The sequence below is a fragment of the Giraffa tippelskirchi genome, chromosome 13, assembly GCF_054371585.1.
Source record: "Giraffa tippelskirchi isolate mGirTip1 chromosome 13, T2T-mGirTip1v1.2.pri, whole genome shotgun sequence".
Classification (NCBI taxonomy): Eukaryota; Metazoa; Chordata; class Mammalia; order Artiodactyla; family Giraffidae; genus Giraffa; species Giraffa tippelskirchi.
Window position 1 is genome coordinate 230,460 of NC_137287.1, and position 23,591 is coordinate 254,050.

Consider the following 23,591-nt stretch of genomic DNA (forward strand, 5'->3'; position numbering starts at 1 on the left):
GCATGACTGTCAATTTTCTGTGGAAAAGCTCACACAGGAGGCAGAGATAATGCAGATGGGGCCCTTTCCCGCCTTTCAGGAAGGCTCTCACGTGGGCTGGGCCACGGGCTTTCTCCCGCTGCCTCAGGAGCAAAGGCTGGAAGCCAGGCCGGCCCGCACCCCGGCCCGGGCCTGCCTCCCAAGCCACTGTCCACCCCCGTTACCTCCACGAGGAGCCACAGTCTGGTCTTCAGCCCTCCTTCCGGGGGGCTTGCCTGTACTGCCAGGTTGCAAAAAGTCTGGCAGACCCAGGTTTGAGTCCTGAGTGCCATGCACTGGAGGTGTGATCTCAGAAACCACCCGTTCCAGGCCTGAGTCTTGGCGTCTACAGAATGAGTGGCAGACGCACCTCCCTGCCAGCGGGCTGCAGGGACAGAACGCAGCGCGCAGGGAGGCCGGGCTGGAGCCGGCTGGGCGGCTGGTTAGTAGAGGAATGCCCCACCCCGCCCTCTTCCCATGCCCCCACCCCGCCCTCTTCCCATGCCCCCACCTCCTCCACAGACACCACGCCTGGCCTCTGGGGCCTCTAGGGCCTCAGCTCTGGCAGGAGCGCCCCCCGGGGTGAGCTCAGGGACACTGGCCTGCATGGGCCTCCCTCCTGCCCCCAAGACATTTCTGGTTCTCGGGTTTCTTGGAAATAAAACCCAAATGCCTTGCACAGCATGCACACCCCCCTCATCTGGTGTGATGGTGTAGACACAGCTCCACCCGCACCTTCCTGAGCGTTCCAAGTTGCCCGCCCAGCATCCATCCACCCTCCCCACCCCCAGTGCCCACAGCCCATGTCCTTGGAGCCAAGCTGCCCATACCCTCTTCTTCCAAGTGGGGCCATGGTTCATTTGTACCCATCACACATTCCTGCCTCTTGCACCTGTTGAAGGATGGACATGTAACCTAAGGGGTTCAGTCAGGGTGATTCCCTGTGTGGATTCCTGCCACGTTCCCTCTTCTTCTGGACAGGGTGGTGTTTGGATGTGAAGTCTGGAACTGGAGCAGCTACTTTGTACTCATGAGGCTAAACTGGATTTGGAATGAGGTTGACTATGCAGAAGGCAGAGATGGGAAGAAATTGGAGCACTGACCACATTGTTGAGCCGCTGGAGGCCCCTGAAAGCTGGCCTGCTTGGAGACCTCCAGTACCAAGAGCCAGCGAACCCTCTCAGTTAAGGCGGTCCCGGCTGCTTTTTCTGTTACTTGTGGCCCAATGCATCCTAACTGACATACTTCCCCTTGGCTGCAGCTCCAGCTGTACCTGCTTTTCTGGGTGCCTCAGGCATTGGGTGGCTATCTGTCTGGTGTGCTTTGTACCATCAGTTCAGCCAGCCACTCTCTGCCCACCGGCTAGTGACACATATGGCCAAGCCTCCAAAGACCCCCAGAAGTGGCCACTGACCAGAAACAAGGCTTGGTCCAGGCGCAATTCAAACAGAGGCTCGCACTCAATCCTGTGCAGGTAGAAGCTGTTCTCGTGGCCCCAGGACCCAGCACCAGTGTAGCTGCCTGGGTGTCATCATGGCCCCTTAGTATTGGCACAGATGGCCAGGGCATGAGGGTCTTCCTTGGCTTTGGAGCCTCTGGAGTTTTCTCCTTTTCGAGTCCTCTAGAGCCTAAAAGCTAACCCTCCACCTCTAGGTAGGAGACAAAGGAGGCTCAGGCCGGAGGTTTATGGAGCGGCAGAGCCAATAACAGTTCCCTGTTCCCACCTCATGAGTTCACAGGAGCTTTCCTCCCACAGCCGTCTTGTCCCCACCCCAGGGGTGCTGGGCAGGCACTCGTGAAATACCCTGAGATGCACTTCATGGTTCTGGAAGCTTCAGTTGGTCTGCAATCACAAGTGGTACTTATTAAAAATCTGTGCAGCCTCCCACATCAAACAAAATTAATCAGTAACAAGCGAGATGCTGTTAAGCCGTTTCCCAACACGGTAACTCGGGGGCAGCCCTACCTGATTGGCCAGTCTGGGCGGCCTCTGGAATTCTCGCCGTTTATCTGTGTGCGGTGAGCTTGACACGAGCTGTTTGTCTGTGGCTGAGTCACGAGCGGTCTCGCTCCACCGGGCGTACCCCTCTGACCCGGCGGGTGTGCCGTGGGCCCCAGGCCCCGCCCCGAGCAGCGGCTCCTCTGCCCCGGCCCCTTCTCACCTTTCCAAGGGGGACACCTCTCGGCCCAAAGGCTGAGCTCCCCGCATCCGTGGCTGCACACAGACTTCTGCACTGTTATTCACGGCACCATTATTTTAATAACCTAAAAGCCCACTAATAGGGAATAGTTAAATAATAATAATAGGCCCATAAAATGAAATACGGTTTTTAAAAGGAATGAAGAGTCTGGGCTTGGCTTTGATTAACCTTCCCAGGTTGGAGAACATTATCTGTCAGAAGACGTCAGAGTTGCCTTAATGGCTGGGACACGGGTGGCAGAGAAGTGGGGGGCGGGGAGCCCTCCGCAGACCCCTTCTCAGCGAGGCTCCGCCTAGTGTCCAGGGCTGCCCACAGCGGAGCCCTCACCGCAGGAACCCCCAGAGACCCGCTCTGGGAGGACTGTTCACCTGTGGTGCTGGGGACAGAGCTGGAGCAGGCGCCCCTGGTGCACCCACGGCCCCAAGACATCTCCCCAACCCTGGCTTGTTTGTCCCGCAGACAGAGTCAGGGCGCACCTGGCCCTGAGCCCCGTTCCTCTCGCACGGCCCCGCCTCACGCCCCATCAGTCCAGCCCAGTCCTCCTCTCGGGCACGGCGGGTCCCCCCTTCAGCTTCACCTTCAGGAGGCTCGGGGTCTGACCAGTGATCCCCAGCGGCCGCACCTGGGCCTGCTCCTCCCTGGGTTAGCACAGCCCCTCGGCCTCCCCAGAGACACAGCCGGAGCCAGAGCCAGCTGCCAGCCCCCTGTGGCAACCCCTAGCCAGCTCCTCTGCAAAATAACCTTTTATTTTAACATGTTTTTAGATTTACAGAAAAATTCTGAAGACAGTGCAGAGAGTTCCTGAACACCCGGCATAGTCTCCCTGTTATGAACGCCCAAGACTGTTTCTGCCACAACGAACTGATGCCGACACGCTATTATTGATGGCCCCACGCTATTTTCTGATTTCATCAGTTTTCCTGCCGGGCTCCTTGCTGTTGCCAAACCTGCCTGGAGTATGGGACCAGTCACTGTATCACCTGTTAATTCAATTATTTAGTTTCTTTTCTAGGCATGTCCCAACCCTACTCTGGCCAGGCCAGGCCAGGCAGCCGCAGGTGTGAGCTCTGGGGTCGTGGCGTCCTTCCACGCAGGTCGCGGGGGGCACGGACACTCTGCTTTGGGGCTTGTCTGAGCCCCGGCTCCGAGGTGGCTCAGCTCAGCTGGCCTGACTTTGGTCCTGCCAGCAGATGAGGTGGGGGCAAGGTTAGGGCTGGAGGCCCAGGAACAGCCAGGTGTTTTTACCAGGCTGCCCAAGATCTCTTTGTGGGCCAGGTGACCGATGGCATTTGCCTCTTGACCTCTGGACACAGGCCCGCCGCTGCTCACGGGAACTCTCCAGGGGAAACACCATAAAGTGTGAAGTCAGCCATTCATGGGTGCAAAGTCACCCGGGTTGGGTGGGGAGGGGGCCCCAGGCTCACCGCAGCCCTGCCCTGGAATGATCATTTCCCAGGTAAGAGAGCAGGGTGCTCCTGAGGGTGCTGGTGGCTCCAGAGGCAGGAAGAAGCAGCCTGTCTTCTAGGGAGGACGCTGGGCTCTACACGGCCCTTGAGCCTGACCCCAAGCCTGGACCCCCATGGACAAACAGTGCAGGCGGCGGGTCCCCAGGACGGCACCCAGCTGAGGGCCCCGAGGGGCAGCCTGCCACCCCGGAAGCTGGGCCGTGCGTCTGCATTGATGGACAAGCCAGTGGTGCCTCTGTGGGCCGGCATCTGCCCACGGTGTGGCCCCTGACTCTGGGGAGGTGCCGTCTGCAGGGGCTCCCTGGCAGCCTGCCCTGCCTCCAGCCCGTCCTCTAGAGTAGGGGTCCTGCTCCAGCCTGGGTCTGAGGCAAGGACCTGACAGGAGGATTTCCTCCCCGGAGACCCCAGCTGACAGCAGTTCTTGCCTCAGGGGGGTCTTCCCCAGCAGGTCCCCAAGCCTGAGGGGTGGAGCTGGAGCGAGCAAGGCCCCGGGGAGGGAGCAGAGGCGGGGGCTCCTGCCACCCGCGCCTCCCACACGGCGGGCCCGGTGGGGCATTGTCCTGAGGGCCGCCCGCGGCCTCGGCCTGGCGGCCCCCTCACCACTGCTGGGCCTCTGAAAGGCCTTTTCATTCCTGTGTGGACAGCACCACTGGCCGCATCAAAGAGCTTCTATGGAAAGTCATATTTTTCCCCAAACCAGAAAAGTTCAGGCTCGGAGCACAAACATTCAGCTCATTATTTAGAAATAACAAGTCCTCTGGGTCCTGGTATCAGATCAAAGCTCAGAAATTAAATTCTCCAGAAGAGGAGGAGGCTTGGGGTCAGCAGATTTGTGTTTGCTTATTTTTTTCATTCGGCAGCTAAAAAAAGGGCCTCGAAATCTGCCTCGCGGTTTAGAAGTCTGGCCGGGGTTTCTGAGCAGCGAGGAGACGGCGTGCTCCTGGGCGTGGAGCTGGAAACGCTCGGCTGACGTGACAATGGAGACAGCTTGGCAGCAGGTCACGCGCGGGTCTCCAGGAGCGCCCTGGGCCCGCCCCACCCTCCTGTCACACATGCGTGCAGACACGCATGTGCACACGGGTGTCCACCTGCCTGCAGGAGCTAACGGGCTCCAGGGCATCTGCACGCAGGGTGCCCACAGGCCGTGTCCTCATGTGTGTGCACATGGGGGCCCTCCCACGGGACACACACACATACTCAGAGCAACTGCCACGGAGAGCCCGAGGCTGGGCTCCGTGCTGTCCCCAGGGGGCCCGGGCTGGGGAAAGCGGCTCTGTGGCTCCCCTCCACACCCGCACTCACGGGAGGGCTGAGAACGGGCGGGGGCGTTCAGAGCCCGTCTCCAGCCCCAGACCTGCCAGCGGCTGTGCAGGCCCCCAGGGGCGGGGGAGGCGCCGGAGGACCGTCCGTTTGTGGTCAGCTCTGGGCTCCCTTTCCTTGCCAGCCGAGGGTCACGTCACCTGGGCTGATGCCTCAGCTCTGCTGGGGTCCCGGCCTCGCCACCCAGCAGTCCCCAGGACGGAGCTCCACGCAGGGCGCTGATGAAGAGGTCCTGTGGGTGGACACTCCCCGTGTCAGGAGCTTGGCATGGAACGGGAGCGGACACAGGCACCCCGGGGGCTGACACTCGTCCACCAACGAGGGTTCGTAGGAGGGGGACACGGCGTCCAGTCTGACGCGTAAACCGGGGCTGGTGTGCCTTTAATGTTCTCCCAGAACCCCGTCTCCAAGTTTAGCTCCAAACAGCAAGTAAAGGGGAAGAAATGGCAAACAGCTGGAAAGGCTGACAACGTGACTCCCTTTTTTTCCCTCAAAATACGATAAAAATAGTGACATAGACAAGTTCGTTTTCTAGGCAATGTTATTTTAGGCAGCATGTATTAATGGCATGAGAATTAGTGCAAATTAAGTAATTAGGCTCAGGCTGGCAGCTGGGCTGACAGGCACCGCGCTCCTGGGTGTCCGGAACGGCCGGATGGCTGGGGACGCTGGTCCCACCTGGGCAGGCCGTGCCGGGGATGCAGTCCTCTGAGCATCGCCAGAGAAGTCCCCGAGCCCGGCCGGACGCCGGGCAGACCTGCAAGGCCAGGAGCCCCGGGGCCTGAGCCCCCACAGCCTGCTTCCCTCGAGGTGTCCTGGGGGCACCTCCCCAGCAGGAGACAGTCCCAGCCCCCCAGAGGCGGCCGGTGGGGGAGCCCGGTTCCTGGAGATCACTGGTTCCTATCACGGATGAGGAAACAGGCCCAGAGAGAGAAGCTGAGTCCTGAGCCGCAGAACTGAGCCCGCTTCACCCACCTGCACGCCTTCCCGGATGGGTGTCAGGAGGGCAGGTCTTGGTGGGAACCCCCCCCACCAGGAGGCGAGGGTGGCAGCCCCTGGGTGTGTGCTGGCCATGGGCGGCCTCTCCTGGAGTCCTCGGGGTGCTCCCAGCTCAGCGCCGGAAGCCCCTGTCTCTGTGAGGCAGTGGGGCCCTGGGCCAGCCCCTCCGCAGCCTTCTCCACGCAGCGGACACAGCTTGCAGGACAGGCTGGGAGAATTCAAAAGGGAGATGTGCCATTAGGCACCTTTGGGTGATGCGCCCGGTAGCAGCCATCACAGCAGCCAGCATGCTGAGCCTCTGCGTCCCCCATTGTCACTCTGAGCCCTCGGCCCCCACCTGTGACCCCTGACACCCCTTGAGGGCAAAGGTCTCTCCTCCCTGCTCCCCGCTGCACCCCAGCAGAGCCAAGCAAACGGTGGGTGCTCAGAGGGCGTGTGTGGCCTGGGGTGAACAAAGGGTGCGTCTCCCTCCCTGCTCCCCGCCACCCCAGCCCCCATCCTCCGGGGAGCCTTGAGGGGGACCGCACCCCGCCACCCCGGGGGGCACAGGAAGCCCTCCGCCAGCACAGGGGTACCGCCCGCCTCACGGGTCTCCCCCTGGGCTTGCCTCGGTCCGCGCTCCCAGGGGTTAGGGAAGCGCCCTGGGAAGCAGTGGGGAGGAATGTGTCAGAGGACATGGGTGCCCACCGGAGCCACTGTCTGACCCTCAGCCCGGCCACGTCTGCGGGGGGCGGAACCTCGAGAGGTCATCCTGGACCCGCGTGGCACTGCCTGGAGGCCGCCCCGCAGGGTCACCGGCACCTGTGGGTGCTCCAAGGGACAAGCTCGGTGATGAAGAGACCTCAGACCACGGGTGTCGGTGGGGGTTGGTGCGTGAGGTGGTAGGTGACCGTGAAGGTGAGACAAGGGGCTATGTGGTAGGACCTCAGCAACGTTTGTTAGAGCAGCAAACTCCACTGTGGACAAAGGGCACCTTCTTCCCAGCTCCCGATAGCTGCCTGCACCCCATACCTGCCGGTACCCCTATACCTGCCAGCACCCCCATACCTGCCTTCACCCCTATAACTGCCAGCACCCCCATACCTGCCTTCACCCCTATAACTGCCTGCACCCCATACCTGCCCACACCCCTATAACTGCCTGTACCCCATACCTGCCCACACCCCTATGCCTGCCTGTACCCTTATACCTGCCTGCACCCCTATACCTGCCGGCACCCCCATACCTGCCTGCACCCCTATACCTGCCAGCACCCCATGCCTATCTGTCGCTCATATCTGTCTGCACCCCATACTTGTCTGCACCCCCGTATCTGTCTGTAACTCATGCCTGTCTGCACCCCCTTCCTGTCTACACCCCTGTACCTGGCACACAGGAAGGGCTTAGCAAGTGAGCTAAATGAAGGCGTTAAAGCAGCACGCTCCAGGCTTGAGGACCAGGTGCACCCTGACAGACTCCAGGTTAGGGTTTTACGGAGGCCCCAGGCTGCTGGGGTGACCGCACACTGGGTGGCCTAAGCAGCAGACGTTTATTCAGAAGCTGGAGGTCAAGGTGTGGGCAGGGCCGGCTCCCTCTGAGGCTGGAGGCAGCCTCTGGTCCAGGCCTGGCTCCTGTCCTGGCGACTGTGGCACCTCAGGGCTCCCCAGCAAACGCATCAGGGGGATCTCTGCCTCCTTCGTCGTGTGGCTCCTGCCCAAGTCCCTCTTCTGAGGACACCCGTCACGTGACACAGGGTCAACTCTGCACCCAGGAGGACTTCACCCTGAGGTCCATAGCCACATCCATGTGCAAAGACCCTGTTTCTGAAGAAGGTCACATCTGTAGACCAAATATTTGTGTCCCCCCCATTCACGTGTCAACTCCAAATGCCCAGTGTGATGGTGCTGGGGGGCTCTGGTGCGATGAGGTCACGCGTGTGGGGCGCTCCAGATGAGATTAGTGCCCTCATACGAGGAGGCCCCAGAGAGCCCCTCGGCTCTTCCTCCACATGAGCACACGGCCAGGAGACGCCATCCACGACCCAGGATACAGGACCTCAGCAGACGTGGACGCTGCTGGCGCCCTGCCGGAGGTCCAGCTTCCGGACTGAGAAACACGCGTGCTGCTGGTAGCGGCCCAGCCTGCAGTGTCCCGTCACAGCCATCTGGGCGGACTGAGACAGTCGCTCTCTGAGTGCCGGGAGGACACTGTCCAGTCCAGTCTTGGGTCTCCAGTGACGGTGCTGCACGCACGCTAAGATGTCTCACAGGCCACAGCGAAGAAAACAGGCCCCTGAGGTCTAGGACACCTGCTGCCCACGTGCAGCCCATGGCGCCACACCCTCCAGCCTCGGGGCTGCCGATCGCTGCCAGCCCAGCCCCTTCCCGGCCGTTCCTCCCGCCTCAGCCCCTCACAGTGGTGTCCCCCCGCATCCTGGCCTCCTCGGAGGTGAGCAAACACCCCTAACATAGGGCCCCTGTCTCCGGAAGTGATCCTCACCTTGGTCTTCATCAACTTGGCTACTCTGTGTCCAGAAGCTCATGGGGAGAAAAGATCCCCGCTCCGCCCACCTCCCTAAGCAGAAGCTGTGTTTACGGCCTAGACCCCAGGCGTGTCGAAGTCTGCGTGGAGCTGGCCCAGAGGCCAGGCCAGCGGACAGCCTGTCCTGCCTGGCTCACCGCTCCCGAGCAGCCTGCAGCGGCAGGACGAGGCGGTGGAAACGGTCAGGACCACTCTGCTTCCTCCCACGGACCCCCGCGGGAGTGAGGCCGCGGTGCACCAGCCCTCAGGCTCCAGGGACACTGAGGTCTGCTGTCCGGGTCCCCACTGCTCACACCCTCCCTGATCAGCAAGAGTTTCATTCTAGAAAGCTGTTGCCGACGAGGGAGCCTGGGTCACCTCCAGGCGTGGCGGGCAGCTCCGCGGCCCCTGCCTACCCCCCCGTAACACTTGCTCTGGGTGCTTCTCACTAAGGGCGCCCCTGGCACCCGGCTCCCTGGCCCGGCCAGCCTTGACCAGTGGGAGAAACAGGCCTGGCACTCGGGGGCGAGCCCGTCCCTGGCCCCAGCTGTGGAGCAGCTGAGCTCATTGGAAACAGGCTGTGGCCTGAATGCCGCCCTTGTCTCCAGACTCGTCAATAGCCTCCAGAACCACCCGGCCTCCTATTGACTCAAGATAAGTTCCAGGAGGCCCAGAGCTGCCTTGTTTGGCCCCGTGTCCACCGGCCCGGCCAGCTGGGCTTGGCAGGTCCTGCAGCCGGGACCCAGCCCCGCACGCCCCCGGGCCGGGCCCTGTCCTCGTCCCCGCCCCCAGCCCCCGTGAGCACACCTGTCTCCCTGCAGCGCCGGTGTGGACACACCCGTATCCACGGAGCTCCATCCAGAAACAGGTGCTGGAGGTGACATCACGTCTCAGGGCAGAGGGCACCTAAGTCCGCCGGCTCTATCAGTGTTTACGTTTCCAGCTCCACGCAGAGGCCGATCAGACTTCCGATGACACCTGCAGGTTTCTGGCCCTCTTCGCTCCTGGCCATGGGTGGCGGTCCCCACCTCACTGGTCTGGGAGCGCACCCTCCTTGTGGCCCAGGCAGCTGACAGGCGGGGCTCCAGGCCCGATATGGGGCAGAGCCCGGTTTGGAGACTAGTCCCCCGAGAGGATGCGGGGGTCCATGCAGGCCCCAGACCAGGGGGGTGAGGGGGGCATCCCCTCAGTCTGCATTTTGGATTCGTCTGCTCTCAGCAGTCTCACTGCACACATTCAGGGGCTCACCCAGGAGGAAAAGTGCAGAAGCTCTTTCCAGAACATTCTCTTTTGGGAAAAAAAAAAAACAACTTTGCAGTCCAATGCCCAGGCAGCAAGTACCGTATAAATCAGGCCCGTGGGCAAGCCCCACCTCTGCTGGCGGGGGCTCTGACCCCCAGGGCCCTCCGTGTCACCGGGCGAGCGGGGCTTCCTCCTGCTGCTAGGCTCCCACTCCGCGTCAGACACCTACGCCCTTAAACAGAGCAGCAGCCCCGGAGGCTCCTCAGACCCGCTGGGGGTTCTGAAAAGGGTCCTCCGCTCCGTGCAGGGCACCGTGACCCCCAGCGCCACACCCCAGAGGCCAGACCTCAGAGAGGCATCCTCGCAGCATCTCAGCTTTATTGACGCAAGAAGAGCAGGAGATAAACGCACTAATGTCAAGACAAACAGACTGAAACCGGAAGACCTGAGAGATAAGACAGGCCCAGAGGGACTCTGAGTGGGAGCCTATGCCCCCGCCAGTCCACCCCGACCAGGGGAGCAAAGGGCGGGAGGCAGGAGCTAGTTGTCGCTGGCGGGCCCATCCCAGGCCAGACCAAGGCTCCACAGGGTCCCTCTCTGGTGACACCAGCAGCGGCCCAGGGCCCAGACAGACCGCGCCCATCCATGAGAGACACATTTGCTGGGATGCCCACACAGCAGGCAGACAGTGGCACGGGGCTGTGGGCCTGCGTCAGATGGTGGCAGAGCCCTGGGGATGAGGTGTCAGTCTGCAGAGCCCCCACACCGGGGCTGAGCTGCATAGCTATCTCAGGGGTGCGTAGAAGGGAGGGTGCGTTGACCCCTCCCTCAGGTGAAGTCCCCCCAGCTCCTCTGCTGGGCACAGGGCCAGCTGACAGCAGGAGACATGCTCCCCATGGGACCCTGGGTCACCTCCAGCCCCGGCGGAGGGCACACGGCAGGTGGAAGGCTGATGGGTGAAACCCACTGGCCACCACGGGTGACCTGGGGTCTGACCTCAGGGTCCAGCCCATCCCGTCTGGGTCAGAAGAGGCCAAGCCATCAGCGAGAGACGGGCCAGGGTCATCCAGGGCAGGAGAGGCCCCCCCTGAGGGGGATCCCCAGAGCAGACCAGGAGTGCGCAGCCCACAGGCCCTGGGGAGGGGTGCCGGGGCCGGGCCGGGGAGCCAGCAGGGGGCTGGGCCACCAGGCAGGAGTCCAGCACTCAGAGGTATCATTTTCATGCCTTATGCCAACTAATTACATTTTTATAATATTATATATTGATAACAATGATACAGTTGTATTTTACGCCAATAAAATGGTAATTCTTGATGGAAGGGACAAATATCCAGGAAAAATGGCTTACCAGTCTTCCACGGGGTAAAGGTAGGAACAGTGACAAGGACTCGGGACTCATCCAACCCCCAAAGGACTGAGGTCGGAGCAGGGAAGGCGGCCTAGACCCTGAGGCCTGGCTCATCCCTTGACTGAGGGACACATCAGTGAGGGGAGCGCTGCGCCCTCCTGGGACAGGGCCTGTGTGCGTGCACCGCGTGTGTGCACCGTGTGTGTGCAGGGAGTGAAGCTGTGCGCACCTCAATGACATCTGAATACAAAAATTGTCGCTGTAATATTGCCTTCCTGGATTAATGTCCAACAAAGAAGCGCTTTCCAGGGCAAACTCTAGAATCCCCTGTAATTAATCCTTGCCATTCGTCTAAACTTGAAATCAAACAGCTTCCAATTATCTTTTTTTTCACTTCACTGAAAGTCTATTCATAGAAATAATTTCTCTTACATTTCAATTTTACCAAAAAATTACGATTTATTCATTGTTAATTGTTCATATCAGTTTTATGATTAGAACTTCTCGTGTGGGGTCTCTGGGGATCAGGAGAGACACCCCAGAGTGAGAGGCTCGCTCACTTCCCAGCCTCACAAACAACGTCCTCTTTTCCTGGGTCACAGTTTGCATGATTTACTCTCAACTTAGAGTCCAAAGCAAAACTTAACCACAGTCAGTTTAGTTTGTACAAATTTCATTTTGTGTGGACAATTTCTACCATTCTGATTTAAAAGAACTGTATTCTTCTTTTGTTTTTTCAGCTAATCCAAGATGGAATTGTGAGGAACTGTATGTCTGTGAGAAAGAGAAGGGGTGTAAAGCGGGTGGGGGGCTGGTCCGGGGGGCAGGAAGGGGCGCCCAGGCATCATGAAGACAGGCAGCACGTTCTCCGGGTCAATGTGAATGGCACAACGGCTGCCACCTTGCTTAGAGATGACCTTGACTCAGGGCTCAGGGTGGGAACCCAGGGCCAGATACCGACGCTTCTTGCCCGTGAGGGGTGAGGGGCTGCCGGGGTCGGGGGAGGTGCACGGGTGGTGGACAGTGACCGCAGGAGACCCCAGCCCGCAGACCCCGGCCCAGACGCCACACCAGCCGGAGTCCGAGCAGCTGTTCCAAGGGGCTCCTGGATGCCCCCCGCCCCCAGCTTGGAGGGGGTTTCTGCTACGTTAGCTCCATGGCCCCATCCCCAGGCCCTTCCCGAGTGCAGTGACTCAGATTCTAAATCCATCAGCAGAGAATCACGGAGCCAGCCCCCATGGGGGCCATCCCCTGCCTCCTGTGTGGCTGAGGTCCTCTTGATCGGGGGCTGAGGTCCTCTTGATCGGGGGCAGAGGAGCCTTCCGACCCCTGTGCCATGGACGCGGTCCTGAGGCGTCCAGCCACACCTCTGCAGACCTGAGCTTTGTGACAGCCCCTGAGATGGAGCAAAGCTGGAGGCGCACGGGGCCCAGGGTGCTGGGAGGGAGCCCCCAGGACAGCAGGGCCCAGGCTGGAGGGCTTCCATTCGGCCGCACAAGAGGCTCTGAAAAGTGGGAAGAGAAAGACGTGGGTCCTGGGTCAGGGGACACACAGCCACAGGCGTCGGTCACTACCCCCAACAGGGACGGCCTCTGGGCCAGGGTTCCAGCTCCCAGCCTGGCTGAGGAGAAGCTCAAGTAGGGTCACTCTTCTGCCCCTGCCCCCTGCCCCCTGCACTCTGCTCTCTGCCCCCTGCCCTCTGCCCCCTGCCCCCTGCCCTCTGCCCCCTGCCCCCTGCCCCCTGCCCCCTGCCCCCCGCCCCCTGCCCCCCGCCCCCTGCCCCCCGCCCCCTGCCCCCCGCCCCCTGCCCCCCGCCCCCTGCCCCCTGCCCCCTGCCCCCTGCCCCCTGCCCCCTGCCCCCCGCCCCCTGCCCCCTGCCCCCTGCCCCCTGCCCCCTGCCCTCAGCCCCCTGCCCCCTGCACTCTGCTCTCTGCCCCCTGCCCTCTGCCCCCTGCCCCCTGCCCCCTGCTCCCTGCCCCCTGCCCCCCGCCCCCTGCCCCCTGCCCCCTGCCCCCTGCCCCCTGCCCTCAGCCCCCTGCCCCCTGCACTCTGCTCTCTGCCCCCTGCCCTCTGCCCCCTGCCCCCTGCCCCCTGCCCCCTGCCCCCTGCCCTCAGCCCCCTGCCCCCTGCACTCTGCTCTCTGCCCCCTGCCCTCTGCCCCCTGCCCCCTGCCCCCTGCCCCCTGCCCCCTGCCCCCTGCCCCCTGCCCTCAGCCCCCTGCCCCCTGCCCCCTGCCCCCTGCCCCCTGCCCTCAGCCCCCTGCCCCCTGCACTCTGCTCTCTGCCCCCTGCCCCCTGCCCCCTGCCCCCTGCCCCCTGCCCTCAGCCCCCTGCCCCCTGCACTCTGCTCTCTGCCCCCTGCCCTCTGCCCCCTGCCCCCTGCCCCCTGCCCCCTGCCCCCTGCCCCCTGCCCCCTGCCCCCTGCCCCCTGCCCTCAGCCCCCTGCCCCCTGCCCCCTGCCCCCTGCCCCCTGCCCTCAGCCCCCTGCACCCTGCCCCCTGCCCCCTGCCCCCTGCCCCCTGCCCCCCACCCCCTGCTCCTGCCCCCTGCCCCCTGCCCCCTGCCCCCTGCCCCCTGCCCCCTGCCCCCTGCCCCCCACCCCCTGCTCCTGCCCCCTGCCCCCTGCCCCCTGCCCCCTGCCCCCTGCCCCCTGCCCCCTGCCCCCTGCCCTCAGCCCCCTGCCCCCTGCCCCCTGCCCCCTGCCCCCTGCCCTCAGCCCCCTGCCCCCTGCACTCTGCTCTCTGCCCCCTGCCCCCTGCCCCCTGCCCCCTGCCCCCTGCCCTCAGCCCCCTGCCCCCTGCACTCTGCTCTCTGCCCCCTGCCCTCTGCCCCCTGCCCCCTGCCCCCTGCCCCCTGCCCCCTGCCCCCTGCCCCCTGCCCCCTGCCCCCTGCCCCCTGCCCTCAGCCCCCTGCCCCCTGCCCCCTGCCCCCTGCCCCCTGCCCTCAGCCCCCTGCCCCCTGCCCCCTGCCCCCTGCCCCCTGCCCCCTGCCCCCCACCCCCTGCTCCTGCCCCCTGCCCCCTGCCCCCTGCCCCCTGCCCCCCACCCCCTGCTCCTGCCCCCTGCCCCCTGCCCCCCACCCCCTGCCCCCTGCCCCCTGCCCCCTGCCCCCTGCCCCCTGCCCTCAGCCCCCTGCCCCCTGCACTCTGCTCTCTGCCCCCTGCCCCCTGCCCCCTGCCCCCTGCCCCCTGCCCTCAGCCCCCTGCCCCCTGCACTCTGCTCTCTGCCCCCTGCCCTCTGCCCCCTGCCCCCTGCCCCCTGCCCCCTGCCCCCTGCCCCCTGCCCCCTGCCCCCTGCCCTCAGCCCCCTGCCCCCTGCCCCCTGCCCCCTGCCCCCTGCCCTCAGCCCCCTGCCCCCTGCCCCCTGCCCCCTGCCCCCTGCCCCCTGCCCTCAGCCCCCTGCCCCCTGCACTCTGCTCTCTGCCCCCTGCCCTCTGCCCCCTGCCCCCTGCCCCCTGCCCCCTGCCCCCTGCCCCCTGCCCCCTGCCCCCCACCCCCTGCTCCTGCCCCCTGCCCCCTGCCCCCTGCCCCCTGCCCCCTGCCCCCTGCCCCCTGCCCCCTGCCCCCTGCCCCCTGCCCCCTGCCCCCTGCCCCCCACCCCCTGCTCCTGCCCCCTGCCCCCTGCCCCCTGCCCCCTGCCCCCTGCCCCCTGCCCCCTGCCCCCTGCCCCCTGCCCCCTGCCCCCTGCCCCCTGCCCCCTGCCCCCTGCCCCCTGCCCCCTGCCCCCTGCCCCCTGCCCCCTGCCCCCTGCCCTGTTCTCTGTGCTGCAGCCACAGGTCCTCATTTTGGAAGAATCTGGGTGACACTGAATTGCACAAGGGCGGATGGAGGCAGGGAGGGACTCAGGGCATTTGGCTGACGGTTCAGCTGCTCAGGACTGGAGACTCACCAGGGGTGCGGGCACAGCGCCCACAGGGAAAGCCCTCGGGAGGAGAACCAGATGCCAATGAGCTCCCGAACATTCCTCCTGGGTGGACGTGAGATGCCGGGATTGATGCCAGGAGGGAGGGGAGGCCACGTTCGGTCTCTGTGTGTGCGTCTCCATGTGCCACGTCCCACACGTGCCCAGGCCCTCCAAGCTCTGAAGACCAGCCAGCCTGGGCGCTGGAGATGGAGGCCCGGGGCGAAGGGCCACGACGAGTCCCACATCGCCCCTCTGGACTGTGGAGGCCACACAGGGCCCCCCAGTGACCTGGAGGAGGGTCCCATCAGGCCGTCACCACCAGGCCCCACCACTTTCACCAGCACCATGACCACCTTCAGCCCAGAAGCCGCGTGGGCAGCCTTTCCGGGGCTCTGCCGTCTCTGCAGGCCCAGCCAGGCGCCCAGCCCTCCGCCCGCCTGTTCGCGCAGACCCTGACCACCTGCTCATGGGATCCGGCAGCAGTTGCATCACCGGGAAAACCTCTGCTGGGCAGGGGGGTGACACCTGATCTGCTGGAGGAAACAGCTGTGGGGCCGCGGGGGCCTCAGTGGAAAGGGGCTTGAAGCAGATCAGTTCCTTTCTGTCTTGAAGTTCAGTTTTCCCAAACTTGTGAAACGGATCCTGGTCAGGGCAGGTTGGGGGAGGAATCAGACCCCATGCGCGGCGAGCGCAGTAGCTCGTCGGCAGGAAGCCCACGTGTGCCCCCAGGTGAGGACACGGGCAAGCCTTGCCCCCTTCGCTTCCTGCCCTGGGCTTCACGACGGTCCCCGCCTCGCTTGTCTGTGGCACTTTATCTTGAGTGCGCTGGCTTTGCCGGGTCCTAGTTTCTCATCGGTGGACTCTGGCCCTCGCGTCCCGGGACGCACCCGCTCGGAGCTGAGTCCTTCCCGGCATCTGGGGCAGGGTGGGCTCCGCGGTCCAAACACCTCACATGCTGTTCACGCTGCCCTGAGTGTTACATTTGGGTTGTTTCCAGGTTTTTTTTTTTTTTTTGCTTTATAAATAATACTGCTGTGGACATTCCCTGAAAACCCCTACGTCCTCGGCTCGGGGATTTCTCCAGGGCTGATGACGGGCGGAAGGCCCGTCCGGGGTGTGCTCACCGGGCTTTCCCAAGACACTGGTGCCAAGCGACCCCCGCCCAGCAGGGCGTGTGGCTTCCCGCACCCTCACAGCCGCTGATCCCGTCACTTTTTAAACGTTTGCCAAGCCGCCGAGTGAGTCAGGATCTCGCATTGTGATCTTAGCTCGCGTTTCCTGACTCCTAAGGAGGTCTGATCTGTCCGGGCTCCTCCTGCTGAGCCGCTGGCCGGGTGTCGGGTCAGACACTCGGTTCCGCTGACTCCTGTTCGCGTTGGTGTTCCGGAGCCCGGCCTCCTTTTTTGGTTGAATGTACACAGATCTCCTCCCACTCTGTGGTTTGTCTCTACTCCTTTTATGGGGCCTTTCAGTGAGACAAAATTTCTTAATTGGGCTAGAATTGATCTGTCTTTGCCTTTCTAGCTATTGTTTTGTAAATTGCATGAGCAGTCTGCCCACAGACAGAAGTTGCAAGGATGTCTCTCAATATTCTCTGAAACACTCTCGCTTTGTGTCACATTTAGGAATTTTTCTACCAGGGTCATTTTTTAGTGTGAAACAGATCCTTGGCCCCCACGTAACTTGGGGTTCATCTCTCTTCAGTGACCACTGGTCTCTGCAATCTTGGGGGCAAGGGCTTGCTTTGTGACCTCCCCAACGTGGACCTGAGAAGAATGGCTGACGTTGGGTCTGTTCAGCGCCTTCCTTGTGAGGACAGGGTGGCGGTTTCCCAGCTCTGTGAGTGCAGAACCAGAAGCCGGCCTCCTCTGTCCAGCGTTGGTGCTGCGTGTGTGCTGCGTGTGTGGCCTGTTTCTGAGCTCACGGCTCTGTTCCACCGGTCTGTTCCGTTCCTGCAGTGGTGCCACCGGGCCATGAAGATGAAGGCTACACTCAGCTCGCTATCAAAGCCAGTCTGTCCCTTGTCCTTCAGGGAGGCTTAGCTGTTCTCAGCTCTTTGCATCACAGCGTAAATTTTTGAATCAATATGCAATGATCCACCAAAAATAAAAGAAGAGATTTAGGCTGGTATTATACAAAATCTGCAGATTCCTCTGGGGAGAACTGATTCTCAATTCATGGCTGCAGTGTTCCATTAGTGTAATTACTCAGGTCTTGTACGTCTCTCAATTTTTTTAGATCAGTTTCCTCTGTAAGAATCCTACGAATCTTTTGTCTCTTATGCATTTCATACTTTTGCACCTTTGTACATGAGATGCTTTCTAAATCTGAGTTTGTCACTGGCCTCTAGAGAAGCAGCTAAGTTTTACATGTTGATTTTGAATGTAGCACACTTCCTGGGTCTCTTATCAGTTTTGGCGATTTATCTCCTTGCTCCCCTGCACTTTCTCCACGCACGATCATGTCCTCTGAGAGCAGTGGAGGTTTTCTGTTCTCTTGGCCGATCCTTATGCCTCTCATGTGTTTTTCACACCCTGTGTCTTTGCTGGGGGCCTCTATCCAGATGCTGCTGAGTGAAACTGGAGGAAGGAAAGCCCACCTCCCTCCCAGGCTCACAGTGAAAGCTATAGGTTTCTTATACATACAACCAAGGGGAAGGAAGTTTCCTGCGTTCCTAGTGGAAGCGTGTTTTTGGGAATGGATGTTGAACTAAATCAAACATTTTTCTTCATCTGTTGATGTGATCTTCCTCTTATATCTGTTGAGACAGAAGATTATATTGATTGATTTTGTAGTATTAAACCACTATTTTATTTCTGGGATAAACACAACTTGTTAACAGTGCTTTAGCCCATTGCTGTGTTGATTTTTCAGGGCCTGTAATCTTTTCTTGGACTGCTCCTCACGAGTTTTGCTGTCGAGAGTCTAATCACTTCTGAAAGTGAGTCTAGGGTGTTTCCTTCTTTGCTGTGCTGGGAAGAGTTGAGTGGCCTGTTTGTTTCTTGAATATTTTTGCTAAAAATCATCAGTGAAGGCATTTGAAGCTGGAATTTACTAAGTAAAAGAACTTTTGATTTTAAATGCTTGGGAGTAATAGATGAAGGTTCTCAAACACTGCTGGTGAGGGTGCAAATATATAACAGTACTTCGGATAACAGTTCAGCAAGACAGTCACACCCCGTGAGGCCAGCTCCCGTGCACACACACACACACACCTACCCAGACAAGCGTGAGTCACGCCTGCTTTACCCTGAGAGCCCGGAGCTAGAAACCGCCCACTGAGCCATCCACGGGGCTGTGGTTTATCCCCAAAGCAGACACACAACAGACTCACACAACGTGAGCAGGTGTCGGGCACGGAGCGGGATGACGGGAGCAGACGCCGTGATCTCTCCCCCGGGGGCTCGGGAGGGAGCAAAGCCGAGCGATGGAGTGGACGCCCGCCTGGGGCAGGCGTCAGGTGCCGCCCGTGGGACCCCCGGCCCCTGATCCTCCCTGAGCACCAGCCTAGAAGTCAGAACTGTGGTCACTCAGAGGCAGCAGTCCTGGGCGATGCTCCAGGCAGCTCTTGGGGGGTCTGGAAACACGAATGTCCCTGGAAATTCAACAGTGGGGACTTCACACTGATACAATTTGCATCATCCCCTGGTAAGGGAGTGGACGCCAGGGGTCCTCTGGGTGGTCCTTGGGCTGCATGGGAAGGAGGCACTCTTGGCATCATCTCACAGGTGGGCACAGACACCAAGGCCCAGAGAGGAAGGGCTGCCCGGGGCAGGGTTGGGCTGGACGTCAAGCGAGGGGATGGGAGTCTCGCAGCCCACAGTGAGACCAGAGATTCTCGGGCAAGACCCCCAGTCATAGAGACAGAGGGGACCCCAGCATCTGGGCCTACAGAAAGGGAGCCTCTGTCAGGCCCAGGGGCCACCTGCGGGCTCCCCTCCCAGGCCCTTGTCTGCGTGTCTGGCAGAGCTCTGCCTCGTCCCCCAGCGGGCTCACGGGTGGGCTGTCTCTCTTAGCCGCCAGCACCCTGGACATCACAGGAGGCCAGCATGGGCAGAAGGACCCACTGGCCCCTAGCAGACTCCTGCCGCAGCCTCGGATGGCCCTGAGGTCAAGACTGGAGCACCTCCCCAGCCTCTGGGGCCGCCTCTGTGGCCTCCATGCGCATCTGTGGCCTGGGGTCCAGATTCTCCCAGCACCACTTGTCCTGGGCCAGCTGGCCCTCACTTTCATGAAGCCACTCAGTGATCTGGCTGTTTATTTGATGGGGACACAGTTTCAGGACCCACAGACACCTCCTCCTGCAAACTCTGAGCCTGGATTCACCCCAGGCAGCACCCTAAAATCCTCTCTTTCTTCTGGGGGCGACGCTGGCCCCCTGCACACTTGGGTCTGGGGCTGGGACGTGTCCTTCCGGGAGCAGCGGCGGGATGGAGGTGGAGGGGGCCGGGGGGCAGGCACTGGGGAGGGGGACATTCCTCGACAAGAGCGGGCACGGCAGCTCTGCGGAATTCCGGACGTGGCTCCGGCACAAGCCCGGTCTTGCGGGGACAGGCCGCCCCTCCCGGGCTGACAGCCTCTCTGGGCGGCAGGTGGCCTCTCAGAGACGCGGGGATCGGCCCCGCGGTCAGGAAGATTGATGGCATTCCTGGGGGCCCGCCCTGCGCCCCGCTCGGACGCAGCCCCAGATCCAGGGGCCAGCCTGCGAGCCTCGCGGAGCTGCGGGCCACGGCGAGATGAGCCAGCCCTGGCTCCGGGCTGCGGAGATAAGACACCTACACAAACAAGGGCACAAAGGCTGCTCTCACAGCCGCACCAGCTGCGTGCCAAGCCCTCAGCGGGCACTTTATGGCACGTTATCTGCTCTGCGCCCCACAACAGCCCTGCCAGGTGGGATTTTTGCTCCCATTAAACAGATAAGGAGACAGGGTTCCAAGAGGCGTGGGGGTGGCCAAGGTCATGAAGGTTATAAAGTGGCTGTGCCTGGATCCCACCCAGGCCCACCTGGACAGAAGCCTACCCTCCTTTGCTAGAGTAATAAGCAGACCTTGTGTTCTGAAGCACATATTCTGGAAAGCGGAGCTGGTTCTGGGCAAGGAGCAGGGCTGGGCACACCTCGCCTCCTCCCTCCGAGCTGCCCGCAGGCCCAGCCGCAGGGCGCCGCCTGCAGAGGCAAGAGCCCAGGGCGCTGGGACACGGCTGAGTCCACGGGGTGGGCCTTGGGTGCTGTGAACTTCAAGGGAGCCAGGCAGGGTGAGCTTGGGTAAGCCCCTCGTCGGCACTCCCAGGACCCCCATCGCCGACCAGCAGGATTTGGAGATTTGTTAAACGACCTGGTCTCTGATGCCAGAGAAGCTGAGAGCTGGGACTCACAAGGTAAACAGGAATCTGGGCAAGTGACAGGGCCTAGGGCAGCAGCGCCTTCATCTCCAGCAGGAGGGTCTTCCTGGAAAACAGCACCACCCAGGAGGAAGCGGCTCTGGAGGCTGAGCACCTGCCACGGTCCCCAGGCTGCAGCGGGGAAACAAGGTCCAAAACAGACCCAGAGAAGCAGTCCGAGAAGAGGAGCAGGGAGGAGACCGGGTTGGGAAAGTTCTTGGATGCCAGGACAGACCGCCACCGTGACGCCGCCCAGGCACCGCAGAGAACAGGCACCTGGGAAAGAAAGAGCCATAGGAATAAAGACCCGACGGTGAAATGGAAGGTCTGGGGGACAAGGTTGAAGAAACCTCCCAGGAAGTAAAGCCGAAGGACAAAGCGGTACAAAGTTGGAGAGAAAGGATCTGAGAACCATGGATGACCAGAGGGCCCAATACCCATAGGATAGGGGTTTAGAAAAAGAGACCAGAGTGAGGCCAGCAGAGAACTGGCCGCAGGGCGCGGGGACAAAGGGCCACGGTGGAGCCTCAGAGCAGAGGCGCCATTCGACCGTCCCGACGTGCCCACGACCGCGTGGAATCTGCGAGTCCTCAGAACTAACTGTGTCCTGACGTTTTGGAGCGAAGTCACTGCGGCTGGGCCTCCACGGCAGCCACACCGCTCAGCACGTGACCAGCCAGGACCGCGCCAGCCACGCCTGGTGTGACCCTCTCAGACAATCTCACGCAGACACACCCAGCTGCACACAAGCGGGACCCTGCCCTCGAGGGCAGCATACACAGCCGTGCGGATGCACACAGCCCTGCCCTCCCTTCCTGCCAGCCGTGGGTCTTCCTTTCCACACGCGTGTGACCCCTCAGCCGCCCTCCGGTGGGCTTGTGACCTGTGTTGGGGTTTCTGCTCTTCCCAGTAACTGTGCAGAGGTTGTCCCGGGCTCCTGTGTGAGCACCGGAGTGACCCGAGGCCCAGGGAAGATGCCCTCGATGGCACCCAGACTGCCCTCCAGGAGGGTGGGTCCTGCTCACGATCCCCACGTGGGTGCGAGAGGGCATCTCTGGACCGGCTCACCAGCCAAGTGTCCAGTCTCCTCAGGGGCTCAGTCAGGAAGCCACCACCCGCCGGAAACGGGGCGGTTGTGAGTCTCCAGATCACCTGGGAGGTGGGCCTTCCCTCTCCCGGGACCCGGAGGCGCCCACCTTGGCCCTCCTCTGTCACTTTTTATCGCTGGCATGTGGCCGCTCCTGCTTTGACTGGGATGCTCACTCTGCCAAGCACACTCGCCCCATGCTATCCTCCGAGCTCTAACTCCCACACACAAGTTTTAAAGGTTCAGGTGGTCAGAACTCTGAGTCCCCTCTGTGGTCACTGGCCTGCTTGGCTCATAAAACAGGCCAGGTGCCGAGGAGCTTCAGGCCTGAGGCCTTTTCTCAACCAGCGGCAGGGCCGAGCTGGTCGGCGCAGGCTGACCCTGCCTTCCCGTGTCCAGCGTGGCGTGGGGAGCAGCAGCCTCCTCTCCCAGTGCCATTCCCTGAACCCCGGCCCCTTGAGGGTCTGCCTTCAGCATGTGAGGAGAGCTTCCCAGTTCAGGCCCAAGTTGCTGGTTCTGTTACAGGAGGAATGTGAACCTGAGGAGACAGCAGGTGACCCTCCACTGTCTTCCTTCCTGGAAGCCCCTGGGCGAGCGGCAGAGGCTCAGAAGGCAACCGGGGCATTGAGGGGATGGCTCGCCCTCGTGCCCAGGCGATGAGCCGGGTCCCCTCGGGTGGGTGGGCAGGAACAGACCCTGCAGCCCCGCCCCTCGGGCTGCCCCGGGTGATGCCCGGCGGGATGCGCTGCAGGCCGCCTCCAGCCCGCTGACTCCAGGGGGTGGGCGCTGTAGCTCTCACTGCCCTTTGCAGAAAAAATTGCAGAGGGACCAAGCCGCTGGGCGGCCAGGAGCCAAGGCCAGATTTGAACTTGGGGAGCAGATGGGCCACGCTGGATGGCAGCCTTGATGCCTGTAACGGGGCCGCCCCCCTGTCTGGGGCATCGGCCAAGAGCTGGCAGGTACCCCGGTCTCCCATGGAGGCCCTGGGGGCCCTGGGCCTGCACCCCGAACTCTCCCCGCCCCTCGGCTCCCCTCGAGGTCTGTGAGTCCACACCACCCACACTGGGAGGGCAGCCCCAGAATCTGTGTCTGACCCGTCCTGGGGGGATGCGGAGCAGAGGCCTGAGCCTCGGGTTGCACGCGCTCTGCTGCCGCCTGGCTGCGAGCTCGGGCTGCCGCGGCCCCTCCCTCGGCTCCCTCTTGTCCTGAGGCTCCGGGGGGCGTCTCAGGACCCTGACAGCTCCCGGAGGGAGGCGATTTTGAAATTGCCCCAGCTTGTGGACCTGGGGGCGGGGTCCCGAGAGCCTGGGTGCCTGTGTGTGGTGCGGACGCGTGCATGCGTGCGTGTGAGCCTGCACACGTGTGTGTGCACAGCATCTGTGCTCGTGTGCACACGTGTGCAGGTGTCTCCATCCACATGTGTGCGCACACGCGCGCGTGGAGGACCCTCACTCAGCTCACCAGCCCCCAGCAGCCCTGACTTACAACTGGACGAATCACTCTCTCCCTGAAGGTTCATTTGTCCGGAGACCAGCTCAGCGGCTGAAGAGCAGCCCACACGCCCCCTCCCTCAAAGAGAAGGTTTCTGCCCCAAGAAGGCGGAAGGTCTCCTTTTCCTTCTTGTTTGCCCAGCGACACCTACTGCACAACATTTTACTTTTGAGAGACCTCACAGTGGCCACAGCTGCGAATCCAAGGGAGCAAGGTGTGGGGATGGGAGAGCAGCTGCTAATTCAAGTTTTAGGGAGACCGCTCTTCATCACTGAGATTTTATGGTCAAGGACCTGGGCCCTCCCTTGCGTGGGATTAAGAGGGTCCCCAGAGCAGGTACATCCCTGCCCGCCGCAGCCGCTGGGCCCCCCCAGCAAGGCCGCGGGTCCAGAGTGCCCGCGTCCACCCCGCGGGCCCAGAGCGCCCGCGTCCGCCCCGTCATGGACACAAGTCTGGTCTCCCTCCCTCCACGTCTTCCCATGCCGCTGAGCTGCCCCCCGTCCCCCGGGGCTGCTCGTGTGGGCCGAGAGGGTGTGTCCAGAAGGACATCTGGGCACGTGGACCCCCGGACGGGCGTCACCTCTCAGGGGAGCAAGCCCAGAGCCTCTGCGCCTTTCACCAACGTGGGACCACACTCGGT